This window comes from Anomaloglossus baeobatrachus, chromosome 3 (genome assembly GCF_048569485.1).
Source record: "Anomaloglossus baeobatrachus isolate aAnoBae1 chromosome 3, aAnoBae1.hap1, whole genome shotgun sequence".
In the NCBI taxonomy this organism is placed as follows: domain Eukaryota; kingdom Metazoa; phylum Chordata; class Amphibia; order Anura; family Aromobatidae; genus Anomaloglossus; species Anomaloglossus baeobatrachus.
In genome coordinates, this window is record NC_134355.1 from 84,710,310 (window position 1) to 84,725,022 (window position 14,713).

Below are 14,713 nucleotides of genomic sequence, written 5' to 3' on the forward strand. Positions count from 1 at the left end.
TTCTAATTAACTTCAAACATTATGTTGTAAAGCTGGGATAACGCTGAACTCTTAATAGACTCTGACACATATGTCACCCAAATAACTCTTCTCAAATATTTTGGCTTTATCTTGGGGAAAAATAAAGATAATTTTAAACATCTAGTTAGAAGTGGGTTTCTAATTAATACCGAATGCAAATTTAAAAGCCTGGTATACACAACAGTCAGGTTGGTTTGATGCCCTAATAGTGAGAGGTGATAAGCTGCGGCCAAACATCTGCAATGTTGTTTATCACTAGCTACAATCTAACATGCCAGTCCTTGTTTCTCCCAATGTAAAAATTATCAATATGACATATCAGTCTGCACAAGAACAGGTAGTGTCACACGATGTTTGACTCTAAACTCATCGAGTGTCATGGTGGCATCTGACACTGTTCATACAGCAGAGTATGATACTCCGCACTATGCCTTCTTTGATGCTTCTGAGTTACTTAGACAGGCTTGGTCATTGACCTGCTGTGCTCTCATTAGTCATTAGTTAATTTCTGCTAGCCTGCTGGTTACCTCTTGGATCACATGTTGTGGGAGACCTATTACAGGTACTTTTTAAGATGGAGGAGCCTGTCTTCCCATACCAACTATAGCTTTATCTACACCGGTCCGTGTGCTGTTGTATTCTAGCCTTGCTGGTGATTGTAATACTTTGAGCTTGGAGTTGTTGTTGTGGAGTTCCCTATCTTTTCGTTGTTTCCTCCCTGCTTTTATTTTCCTTCTTATCATTTGTTGTCTAATATCTCTGTATGCTGTGTGATGGAGTTTTGGTTTCCCTGTTTGTCCTTATCTGTGTGTTCTACTACTCTTGTCCCAGGCCTCCCCTGGGGTAAAGGAGAGGGGTTAAGGAACAGGGCAATGAAGGCGACCCAAACATCGTCACCATTAGACGTATCTCTGGGATCAGAGACATCTACAGATCTCCCAGCCTGAGGGCCAGTTTAGGAGTTTCAGTCCCCCGCTTATCCCATCACACCCCATGACAGGAAGATGTTGTGATCTTTGTGGCAACTATTGTGAAGATTTTCTCCCTGTCAATCATAGTAAATCTTTTCTAGGTGGTATATTACTTTTTCAGTGTCAAAACATCTGCAGTGAGTTTGAGGAGTCAACAGAGCCTACTGGGATAATTGTGGTTGTTAAAGGGGGCACAAAGAAACAGCATTGTCAATCTAGGTCAAAACACAAATAATAATAATAATAATAGTTTTCTTTACATAGCCCCAACATATTACGCAGCACTTTACAACTGAGCAGGGACATGTACAGACAGTGAAGACATTACAAAATAGCATAGTTCAACAGTTACAGAAGAAGTGAGGGTCCTGCTCGCTACACTCTATAAGGAAACGGGGGTACACAATAGGTAGAAAGTGCTTGTCATATATGGTCCAGCCATTGTTATAATAAGAATTGGTTGTTTTATAAAGGTGCATGATCCGAGCATCAGCCAGGATCTGTCTAAGCACAGTTACAGTTATCAAGTACGATTGGGTGGATATAGGATGTGCAGACAAATAAATTGGATAGACCAGATTCTGAGGAAAAATTAGAAAGGGGAACAGGGAAGAATTAAAATAGTGAAGTGAGGTGATAGGCCTGTCTAAAGAGATGTGTTTGTAGCATGCTTAAAAATGTAGAGACTAGGTATTGTTCGGATCGCCCCGGCTTGTTCATTTCAGAAATCTGGTGCAGCACAAGAGTAATCTTAGGGCGGCATCACACGGTACGATATATCGGGCGATATGTCGTCGGGGTCATGGATTCCGTGACGCACATCCGGCATCGTTAAACATATCGTAGCGTGTGACAGCTACGAACGACTGTGAACAAGCAAAAATACTCACCTTATCGTTGCTCGTTGACATGACGTTCATTTTCAAAATGTCGTTCTCCTTCTGTACTCCGGTTGTTCATCGTTCCTGAGGCAGCACACATCGCTCCGTGTGACACCCCGGGAACGACGAACACAGCTTACCTGCGTCCCACCGGCAATGAGGGAAGAAGAAGGTGGGTGGGATATTACGTCCCACTCATCTCCGCCCCTCCGCTTCTATTGGCCGGCCGCTGTGTGACGTCGCTGTAACGCCGAACGTCCCGCCCACTTCAGGAAGAGGATGTTCGCCGCCCACAGCGACGTCGTCCGGGAGGTAAGTGCGTGTGACAGGGGGTTAACGACTTTGTGACGCACAAACAATGGGGGTGGGTACGATCGCTCGTGCGATCGCACGATAGATCGTAGCGTGTGACGCCGACCTTAGAGATGTAAGTGGGAGGTTCGTATTATGCAGGAGGTTTCTCTATTATCAGTTGCAAAACGAAGAGTACGGGTAGGGTGATAGACAGAGATGAGGAAGCAGATGTATGGTAGTGGAGAATTGTGGAGAGCCATGTGGGTGAAAGCAATACACTGATGAGCAAAAGGGTAACAATGTTGTGAACATTTGACTTTCAGGCTCCATATCTCACCATTCACTACAGCTTCAAATATGAAGCTGCCTTCATGTTAAAAACAATCATTTTGTCTATCTCATACCTAAATTTGACTTGCAACTATTTTACATATGATTAGTTATGCAGATTCTTGTTATGTCACTGCATTGTTACTCTTTTGCTCCTGATAGTGGAAAAATAATTTTCTTCCTGTATAATACAAATCACAACCTGTTCTCATATTGACTAATAGCTCAGTGTGTTAGGAGATGGATTCCCAAGTGAAAGGTCACTGGTTTGAATAGAGGAGCAGCCATGAAGATGTCCCAAGAAAAAAGAAATAGTATTATCCAGCTCATTTATAGCGGTCTCTTGGCCTAGAAAATTGCCAAGCTGCAACATGTGCCATGTTTGTTGGAAGAATATGAAATGAAGTCTGTCCACCCATTCAAAGCAAAAAGAGGTGACTGTCCAGGCAAAATATCGATGTCAACAAGACAGCTCATCACAAGGTCTATCAGTGGATGTGCCTCTTTTGCTTAAAAATCCATGCAAGCACCATGGCGCACGCATTACACAAGTATAGAATGGTGGTCTGAAAAAAGTGAAGCCTTGACTTCAATATCATCATAAGAAGTGTTGGCTCAAGTTTGCAAAAAACTATGAAAAGTGAACATTAGGAGATTGGAAATGGGTGATTTGGAATGATGAGATGGAAGTCAATAGACTAGGCTCTAATGGGTGCAAATAGGTCTGGAAGAAACAAGGGAAAAAGGGCTAAAGGATCAAAAAATTGAAGGAACTGTCAAGTTCAGTGGAGGAAGAAGGAATGTCACATGAGTGGGACATTCTCAGCAATTTCTGCAAAAAATCTGCTGTGGCCCATTCCAATAATAACTTGGTATCTACTTTGTGGTCTTACCTCATCATGCAGGACAACAAATGCTCACTTGGGCAGTTCCTGCCTACCACAGTAACGACGATTGGCCTGCATGTTGAGATGGACAGGAAGCAGAAACCAACAGGATCAGAGAGCGTTGGAGCATTGGTAAAGGGGAGTACCGCTTCTTTTCTTTGGTATTAAAGAAAAATGATTGCCCTTTAAAGTATTGTGTCCTCTTTGATTGTTCAAACAGCTGCACACCCTCCGTAAGCACCACCTTGCCTCCTGGTAGACCATGCTGCTGAGAGCAAAGCGATGGTGACTGCCCAGGTAGAAGGACTCTGGGTTGCAGGAAGGTAAGCTTATATTTTACATTGCAACAGAATTCTTTGCACTGGAAAATAAATGTATTTATTGGTATTTTGTAGAGTTTAACTGTAGATACTTTATCACTTAGAAATTATTTTCCCAATTAGGCTTGTCACCATAGACTATCACCAATACGTACATGTAACATATGCCACTCATCAGATCTGTTCTCTTCATCATCTCTATTACAAGAACTCACAGTGATTCTTGGAGTCAGTTAAGTTAATGGTTCTATTTTTCCCATATTCTGTTACAAACTACCACATCCATAACCAACTTATGTGCTGATGTTTCAGAACTGTGTTCCTACCAGATGACCAAAAACTAGTTGCCAGGATTTTATACCAAGTCATAAATGCCTCTCAAAGTTTCTTGGGTGTAAAGTTTTCTGGAGGTGAAATTCAACACCATAATATTTTTAGAGGCAAATACCCCAGAAAAGAGAACTAAAATGAATGTTTATGTTACATGAAAACTTTGTTGAAAAAGGAACAATGCCCATTAAAATAACGTTGGTTTCAAAGGTTACTAACCTCTTAAAATTAAAAGCTTTCCGATGCAGTGAATTTATTTTCATGGGCTATACTTATTCTCAAAAATTAGTATAAATTATATTTGAAATTGCAGATTTCACAGTAGCTGCGATGGCTCGACAGGGATGAGCAGGAACCACATATAGACGTCTATAGCCTGCTTTACATGTTACGATTCTGCATACGATATCGTATGCGATCGTAACCGCCCCCATCGTATGTGCGACACTTTCAATTTTGTTGAATGTGCCGCACAAACGATTAACCTCCGTCACACGTATTTACCCGTCCATACGACCTCGATGTGGGCGGCGAACGTACACTTCCTGGAGTGGGAGGGACATTGGGCGTCACATCGTCGTCACGCGGCAGCCGGCCAATAGAAGCGGAGGGGTGGAGATGAGCGGGACTTAAACATCACGCCCACCTCCTTCCTTCCGCATTGCTGGCCGGGAGCCGCAGGACGCAGGTAAGATCTGTTCATCGTTCCCGGGGTGTCACACACTGCGATGTGTGCTACCACGGGTACGATGAACAATCTGACGTTCAATTCATGAGGAATGAACGACGTGTATGCGATGAACGTTTTACCGTTCAATCGCAATCGCACATACCTGTCACACCCTGCAATGTACCGTACAATGCCGGATGTGCGTCACTTACGACGTGACCCCACCGACACATTGTAAGATACATTGCAGCGTGTAAAGCGGGCTTAAAGCTCTCCTGTAGTTTCAGGTGACTTTTGAGAATAAGCTGTCCTGTGTGTGTACATGAGGTATAACACAATATTTCTGACCACTATATGATTTCCCTAATGCACATTCTCTCTAATTTACTTATCTTTGAGCTAACGGGTGAAAACAAACAGCTACATGTCCCATAAACTACCAAAAAACATGACAGATTCCTGCTTTCTATGTTCAAATTGTTTCTTCAGGGAGAAAGGAGACAAACTCTAGTGCCACCTATTGGAAGTAGCAATCCTAAAAGTCAAAATTGGCCCTTTAACAAGCCTTTTCATATGACCTAGGATTTGTGCCAGATCAGAACCTCAATTTGCAGACACAGTGTTTCGGAATGATTGTCCCTCGTAAGTGCAAAGTATGAGATCTGATCTGGCTGAATGAGAAGCTCTACTGGGGTCTTAAGGGCCATTTACACGCTGCGACATCGCTAACGATATATCGTCGGTGGTTACATTGTTAATGACACACATCCGGCGCCGTTAGCGTTATCGCATCTGTGACACCAAGGAGCGACGATCAACAAGCGCAAAAACGTGAAAAATCGTTGCTCGTTGACACGTCGCTCCTTTTCCAAATATCGTTGCTGCTGCAGGTACAATTTTGTTCGTCGTTCCTGCGGCAGCACACATCACTGTGTGTGACACCGCAGGAACGACGAACATCTCCTTACCTGTGTCCACCGGCAATGAGGAAGGAAGGAGGTGGGCGGCATGTTCCGGCTGCTCATCTCCGCCCCTCCTCTGCTATTGGGCGGCTGCCGTGTGACGTCGCTGTGACGTCGCACGAACCGCCCCCTTAGAAAGGAGGCGGTCCGCCAGCCAGAGCGACGTCGCAGGGAAGGTAAGTCCGTGTGACGGGCGTTAGCGATGTTGTGCGCCACGGGCAGCGATTTGCCCGTGACGCACAACCGACAGGGGCGGGTACGCTCGCTAGCAATATCGGTACCGATATCGCAGCGTGTAAAGTATCCTTTAGTGTCTGCAAATTGAGGTTCTGTTCTGGCATGAATCCTAGGTCATATGAAAAGGCTTGTTAAAGAGCCACTTTTGTCTTTTAAGATTGATACTTCCAATAGGTGGCACTAAAGTTTGTCTCTTTCCTCCCTGAAGAGAAAATATGAATATATCCCAGAGGAGCATTGCAGCTATAAGGCTAGTTTCACACTTGCGTTGAACGGTATCCGTTGCATTGCGTTGTGTAACAGATGCAACGGATGTGTTGCATATAGTGGCACAATGGATGCAACGGATGCTGCAAAACAACGCAATTCGTTTTTTTATTTTTTTTTTTTACAGTTTTACCAGCGGCAGACTATTGTGAACGATCAGCTGATCGCTCCCGGCCGCCGGGTGATCAGCTGATCGCTCCCTGCAGCCGGCTGCCGGGTGATCAGCTGATCGTTCCCAGTAGCTGGCCGCCGGGTGATCAGCTGATCGCTACCTGCAGCCGACCGCCGGTGATCAGCTGAGCGCTGTCACTTGCCGGCCACCGGGTGATCAGCTGATCGCTACCTGCAGCCGACAGCCGGTGATCAGCTGAGCGCTGTCACTTGCCGGGTGATCAGCTGATCGCTACCTGCAGCCGACCGCCGGTGATCAGCTGAGCGCTGTCACTTGCCGGCCGCCGGGTGATCAGCTGATCGCTCCCTGCAGCCGACCGCCGGGTGATCAACTGATCGCTCCTGGCCGCCGGGTGATCAGCTGATCGCTCCCTGCAGCCGGCCGCCGGGTGATCAGCTGATCGCTCCCTGCAGCCGGCCGCCGGTGATCAGCTGATCGCTCCCTGCAGCCGACCGCCGGTGATCAGCTGAGCGCTGTCACTTGCCGGCCGCCTGGTGATCAGCTGATCGCTCCCTGCAGCTGACCGCCGGGTGATCAGCTGAGCGTTGTCACTTGCCGGCGCCCGGGCATGCCGGCGGGCGCTCAGCTGAGCGCTGTGACTTGCCGGCGGCCGGGCATGCCGGCGGCCGGTCGCTCAGCTGAGCGCTGTCGCTTGCCGACGGCCGGGCGCTCAGCTGAACGTTCGGCCACCGCGAGCCAAGATAAAGTTTGATTTAAGAAAAAAAAAAAAAGAGCATGCGCAGTGAAATCCAGAGGATTCCGCTGCTCAAAACAACGTTACATGCTGCGTTCCTCCCGCTGGGCGGAAGCAACGGAGCGTCGCCCAGCGGAAGCAACGCAGGTCCTTTTGGTACAATCCTTCAACCATACAAGTCTATGGGAAACAGCGGAATCCGTTAACGGATTCCGCTGTTTTCCAAAAGGGCGGATTGTAACAGAAGGAAAACAACGCAAGTGTGAAAGTACCCTAAGACTCTTCCCCACTGACAGCCAAAATGGTTTGTCAGTCTCCGCAAGGTGAAAAGTTTTCCCCCTACTTTCTATGTAGCACACATTCAAACGCAGCATGGATGACATGATATAGCAGTACTGAGCAGTGTAGCTGTGACTCCAGCACTGGGATGAGAAAAAGCAGCAGCACTGTTTGTTTCTGCATCTCTTTGTCCCTCTCCATGGAGTTCAGTAGTTAGCAGTAATATGATCCCTCAGTGAGCTAGCAGTCGGTCTTGTATTTACAAGAAGAATATTAGCTGTTTTTCTCAATGTAAGATAAGATGAGAAAGCATAACAAGAAAGAGAGATATAGCTGCCTAAGATTTATTATATTTCTTATATATGATTTAGGTAATGGTAACATTAGTAAAAACAATCGTGACCAATTAATAAGAATTGTTTTGCAACTTTTAATCAGCCATACAGGTCCAATCACATGGTATTGCTGCTCAAAGGCAAAAATAAGGGATCCAGCACTTCTAAAATACTAGAATCTTTATTCCACGATTAATATTCGGTACAGAAAAATGAGGGCATATGCGGTTTATGCATTTCGAGGCAATCGTAACCTAAATGTTCAAGGAAAAACAGTGATTTAAAATGTATGTGTAGGTTATGATTAAGAGGCATTCCTGCCTCAAAACCTCTAACCACATGTCTTAATTTTTCTGTACCAAATTTGAACCCCCTCACGACCAAGGACATATATAGATATATTTCCTTTGCCGTGTCTGTCCCTTTAATACGGGCTCGCACGGCGAGCCTGCATTATTTTCTACATATATGCTGATCTTTGATTCACTTGCGCCTGTTAAACCCTTAGATCGCACGGTCAAGCTCTGACAGCGTGATCTAATGTGCTCTGGCGGGGATCGCATTGTTCCCTGCTGCCAACGGTGGCTCCGTGACACGATCACGGGGCACCAATGGATTGCCATGACAACGTAGGGTCAGATAATGACTCCTTACATTACCATGACGTGTTTCCTGTGAATGCCTGCAGAGCGCTGACACTCATAGGAGAACAGCATTTTTCCTAATCAGAACAATGCTGATTAGGAGAAGTGATCGGACAGTGCAGGCATAAAGTACTAGTAAAATTGTTAGAAAATGTAAAAAAAAAGTTTAAAAAACATATGACCCCCCAAAAGTTCAAATCACCCCCCTTTTCCCCATTGAAAATCTTAGGTATCACAACATTTAGAATTGCCCGATCTATCAAAATATTAAATCAATTAATCTAATCAGTACACAGCGTCACGAGAAAAAAAAAATCAAAATGCCAGAATTACAGTTTTAATGCAATAAGAGGCGATAAAAATGTTGCATCTATCCAAAAATAGTATAATTAAAAATGTCAGCTCAAAACGCAAAAAATAAGCTATCAATGAGCCCCAAAACCCAAAAAATGAAAATGCTACTGGGCTCGGAAAATGGCGACAAAAGCGCAATTCTTTTTTGATAAACTTCTGAATTCTTTAATCAGTGCCTAGATAAAAGTAAAACTATATCTATTGTATTTGGTATCTATGAACTTGTACTGACCTGGGGAACCATAATGCTAGGTCAATTTTACCAAATAGTGATCATGATAAATAAAAAACCCAAAAAACAGTCATGCAAATGCACTTTTTTTGCAATTCCACTGAATTTGGATTTTTTTTCCCCGTTTTCTAGTACATATGGCTATTTAACGGAAAAATAAAAAGTTACGGCTCTTGGAAGAAGAGGAGGAAAAAAATAAAGCGGAAAATTGCCCGTTGGTGAAGGGGTGAATCGTGTAATAAAGTTTCAAGTATTTTAGAAGTGTTGGACCTCTTGTTTTTAACCTTTGGTATCTTTGGAGATTCCTCCGTGCACTCTGGGACAGGTTAGCTGGTCATTTTTTCTTTTTCCCATGGTATTGCTGCTCCCCAACCCCACCGCCCAAAAACAGTTCCATGAAAGTAGTAATGTTCCTAATGAAGCTTAACATTTTGAAGAAATCAGAACATGAAGTGTTCAAATAGATAATATAAACCTACAGAAACAGCCACAAATTACCAAAATACCATATACACACGTGGTCAAAATTGTTGGTACCCCTCGTTTAATGAAAGAAAAACCCACAATGGTCACAGAAATAACTTGAATCTGACAAAAGTAATAATAAATAAAAAATCTATGGAAATTAAGAAATGGCAGTCAGACATTGCTGCTTTTCAGCTTCCACAGAATTTTTTTAAAAATAAAACTCATGAAATCGGCCTGGACAGAAATGATGGTCCCTTAACTTAATACTTTGTTGCACAACCTTTTGAGGCAATCATTGCAGTCAAACGATTCCTGTAACTGTCCATGAGACTTCTGCTCCTCTCGACAGGTATTATGGTCACTCCTCAAGATCAAACTTCCTCAATTGTCTCGTGTTTGAAGGTTGTCTTTTCCAGACGGTATGTTTCAGCTCTTTCCAAAGATGCTCAATAGGAATTAGGTCAGGGCTCATAGAAGGCCACTTCACAATTGTCCAATATTTTCCTCCTAGCCATTCTTGGGCATTTTTAGCTGTGTGTTTTGGGTCATTATCCTTTTGCAAGACCCATGACCTGCGACTGAGACCAAGCTGTCTGACACTGGGCAGCACATTTCTCTCTAGAATCCCTTGATAGTCTTGATATTTCATTGTACCTTGCACAGATTCAAGACACTCTGTGCCAGATACAGCAAAGCAGCCCCAGAAAATAACAGAGCCTCCTCCATGTTTCACAGTAGGGACAGTGTTCTTTTCTTGATATGCTTCATTTTTCCATCTGTGAACATAGAGCTGATGTGCCTTGCAAAAAAGTTCAATTTTTGTCTCATCCGTCCATAGGACATTCTCCCAGAAGCTTTGTGACTTGTCAACGTGTAGTTTGGCAAATTCCAGTCTGGCTTTTTTATGATTTTTTTTTCAACAATGGTCTCCTCCTTGGTCATCTCCCATGAAGTCCACTTTGACTCAAACAACGACGGATGGTACGATCTAACACTGATGTTCCGTGAGCTTGAAGTTCACCTTTAATCTTTGTAGATGTTTTCCTGGGTTTTTTTTGTTACTGTGAGGAAAATCCTGGGATATGAAGAGGAATTATGATGTCCAGTCATAATCGCTCTCATCACTCCATGGCAGTGCCCCCTCCCTTCTTGTTCTCAATGTCCACCATCTGGGAAGGTGTCACATCCTAGCAACACATCCCATGGCCATCTCCTGTGATATGGAGATTAGATGACCTGGGAACAATGGACACGGGATGACCCCCTGCCGTCACCCTGTAACAAGAGTTGTATCTCATTATAAGGCTATGGAACTATCCAGACAGAACGACTCCAGTAAAAAATGGTTCATATCTCGCAAGCCATATTTCCGATAAATATGGCAACCATAAAAATGGTGTTTTCGCATGCGGACGATGCTGGCACACCTTTTTTATGGGAGCGGGAGCTTGGGAAATACCCCAAACGTGATATCAGCCAATGGGGAACTAGTAGACAAGTCATGAGTCCTCTCGTTCTGTAGCTAAATTCATAGCTGTCACAATGAGAGCGTTGGCGTCCGCCTACGACGCTCCCAGGCAAAGTTATGGCCCATATTCCCTGTTGTGGATATTGTCCATAACTCCAGCCAGGGGTGGAGCAGTGCTCCCTCTGAGGTCACTAAGGTAGGAGGGGACCTGGATTTGCCCAGGTTGATAACCCTACTTCGGCCATTTTCCAGTGTTCTTTTGCTCGGGGGTCTGGTCAGGGAAGACCTGTGAGGGAGATCCTGGAAACCTGGTCCACGGCGCCCCCCTGTGGCCAGACGCACAAGGTAACTGCTGGAACTGTGTATGCCTGTTTGTAAACCATGCTTTATCTGTAACTGTACTCTGACATAACTGTATATTCTGTAGATCTCCTATTGTATATATTGTAGTTTCTAGTGTGCTTTAGGCTGATTAAATTATATAATTAATCTTGGGTTGTTCTGTTATCTCGATCTTGAATCCCATGTCTGTGTGTTCGGCTAATAGTTACTGTGAAGCGGTTGGTGGCAGCGAGTGTGTGCCAAGGATTATTGTGGGGAGGCCAGTGAGATTCGGGGAGATTTTATATATTGCGCCCGCGGAGGTCGGGGGAATATATACCCTACTTTCACCGGGGACCCTTCAATAATCGGCATAAGTAGTATAGCGGCCTCCTTGCTTATTGTCGGGCAATTCCATAATTGGCCTGACTATAAGAGGGGCGCTAGAGAGCGCATCACGTGCTCTGTCTGTCGGTCGGGAGGTATAAAGGAGGGGTGACCCCCACTTGTTACCCCCCGATTGTGACGTACTGGTAGCCAGCGCGGGGGATTTCTGAGTGACCCCCCCGGTGGTTCGTGACATATTGGTGGCAGCGGTGGGATCGAGATAATAGTGTGTGTGAGTGTGAGACCCATACTCCCAGACACTAAAGACTGCCTGCAGCAGCTGTGGCTGCTGGGGTCTTCAGACCAGACCAACACTAGAGTGTCAGAGTGCAGGTACTGTAAGGTGTGTGGGTGCATCAGGTGGCAGTTCTGTGTCAGTGACCAAAGTCTGCAAGAATGGCTGATGGCACCAGGAGCAGAGCTATGCAACTGGCCAATGCTAAGGCAGGAGCCGAAGAGAGGGAGGACGGTGCTGTGGACAACAATGAGGAGGTTGACCACGAGTCCTCCAGGAGCCCGACGCCAGAGAACCGTTCTGCAGAGGACAGCGCACAACCTCGCACTGCTGGACAAGATGAGGAGCAGCTCACCCAAGGGTCCTCAACGAGCCAGATGCCAGTCCTCCGCTCTGAAATGGACAGTGAATCACCTGGCTCTGCAGTGTGCCGCAGATCACCACGTGCCATTCCACCGAGCCTGGGAGGCTCGGATAGCCTTCTTAAAATGGCTATGGCCCTACTCCAGGCTGGAGACCGGGAGGGCTACAAGGAACTCATGGCAGAGCGCAGGGCAGAACGTGAAGCTGCGGAGCGCAGGGCAGAGCGCAGGGCAGCGTGTGGGGCTGAGGCTGCGGAGCGGCAGGCAGCGCGTGAAGAGCGAGAGCGACAGGCAGACCGTGACCACCAGCTGCAGCTAGCCAAGCTCCAGCCCTCATCAGCCACACGTGACCTTCAAGACACCAAACTTCCAAAGGTCCGTGTTGAGGACTTTCCCGTGCTGGAGAAGGATGGAGACTTGGACTCTTTCCTGACTACTTTTGAACGGACTTGCCTGCAGCACCATCTGGACAAGGACCAGTGGGCCAAATACCTGACCCCCCGTTTAAGGGGTAAGGCCCTGGAAATCCTTGGGGACTTGCCTACTGAGGCAGATCAGGGCTACGACACCATCAAGCGGGCCCTGATCCAACAGTACAACCTCACTCCGGAGTCCTACCGCAAGAAGTTCCGGACCCTGCAGAAGGGACCAAAGGACTCCTGGGCTGACCACCGGCGGGCACTTGCCCGAGCTGCCGACCACTGGACCCAAGGCCTGCAGCTTACCACCGGACCAGAGATCCTAGACTTGGTCATCACAGAGCAACTCTTGTGGAACTGCCCTGAGGATCTCCGCCAGTTCATCCGAGACCAGAAGCCAAAGGGGTCCACGGCTACAGCTGCCCTGGCTGATGACTACACCAACAATCGGGCCCCTGAGGCCAGGAGAGCGGCCACCAGCAGCACCTGGAGAGGGGGTAAGATGAATTCTGCGACTGCCCCACCTGCCCCTAGACCGCAGGGGGTGTCCCCCTCAACTCCCCCCTCCAGGCCCGTGGCATAACCAAGACGGTGCCACCAGTGCAACGAACCTGGACACTTCAAGGCCATGTGCCCTCAGCGTCCCAAGGCCCCGGCTCCGTCCCCGTCCCAAGGTGTATTGTGTGGGTGGGGGTGGTGGTAGGTCCCTGGACAGCTTCCAACCTGTCACCGTCGGCCGGTCTGTGACCATAGGACTGCGAGACAGCGCCTCGGAGGTGACTCTGGTGCGGCCTGAGATGGTGTCCCCCCAAGACTTGATACCTGGAAAAACCCTCGCTGTCTCCGGGATTGGAGGCATTGACCCGGCGCTGCCTGTTGCTGGCATTTATGTGGACTGGGGCGCAGGGCGAGGGGTGAGAGAGGTGGGGGTAACTGATCGGATCCCCGCAAACGTGTTACTTGGGACAGATTTGGGGCAGATAACCTCCCAGTTTGGGCCCCCCCCAAGGGCTGAACCTTCAGCCAGTACTGACAGGCCTCCGGACAATGTTAATGTGTTATCTATGAATGATGTAAGGAAGGAGGGAGTGAGCTCTGATTTTTCTGCTTGCATAGACACCATAGACACACACACAGCTGCAGCTGTGACAGGGGAGGGGGTCAGAGAAAGGTGTGACAATGCCTCTACAAGTAATCAGCCTGTGAGCTGGGATCTGTTGCCCTCTGCAGGGATAAGCAGAGAGCAGGGTGCTGCAGGGGGAGGACCAGTGTGTGGGGTGGGGGCTACCACAGCAAATGTGGGGTCCCCAGAGATTTCACAGCGGGGTTCTGTTGCTGCAGGGGGGGAACAGGCAGGTGAGATTGGGGCCGGTCCCGGAGCGGAAGTGCTCTCAGGTAAGATCTCGGTGCAGGGTTCCCCCACAACCGGGGTGTCAGGAAGCCAGGTAGGTCTGCCTGAACCGGCGACTTGGTCAGGAACGGAGGAGGAGCAGGCACGACCCACGGTCGCAGCGGCTGTGGCCGCTGTCACCCGCAGTGGGAGTGCTGGAAGCCAAGGGGCCTCCCGGAGGTCCGATAGCTCTTCCCCTTCTGACCAAGTGGCAGCCGAGTCAGGTGGAGGCCAGGACACAGGTCCCGGGGTACTGACCGAAGATGTGACAGTCTCGTCGATTCTGGCCACATCTAGTTAGGGGTTTCAGGCAGCGTTAGAAGCTGACGACAGCCTGAAAGCTCTAAAGGAGCAGGCGGCACAGCCTCCCTCGGACTCGGACCCGGAGCGAGTGGTCTGGGACCAAGGACGGCTGTACCGGGTCACGGTCCAGCAGGGTTCACCGGAGGCGTGGCCCAGGGACCGACAGTTGGTGGTACCCTATCCGTTCCGGACGGAGTTGTTGCGGATCGCACATGAGATTCCGATGGCCGGACACCTAGGGATCGCTAAGACCAAGGCCAGGTTAAACCAGCATTTCTACTGGCCAAAAATGGGGGCCGATGTGGCTGCCTACTGCCGTTCGTGTGAAACCTGTCAGAGAGTGGGGAAGGCGGGGCCACACCCCAAAGCCCCACTGGTATCTCTGCCAATCATCGATGAGCCTTTCAGGAGGGTGGCTGTGGATCTGGTCGGCCCGCTGGCCATCCCCAGCAGCTCCGGGAAACGCTTCATACTAACGGT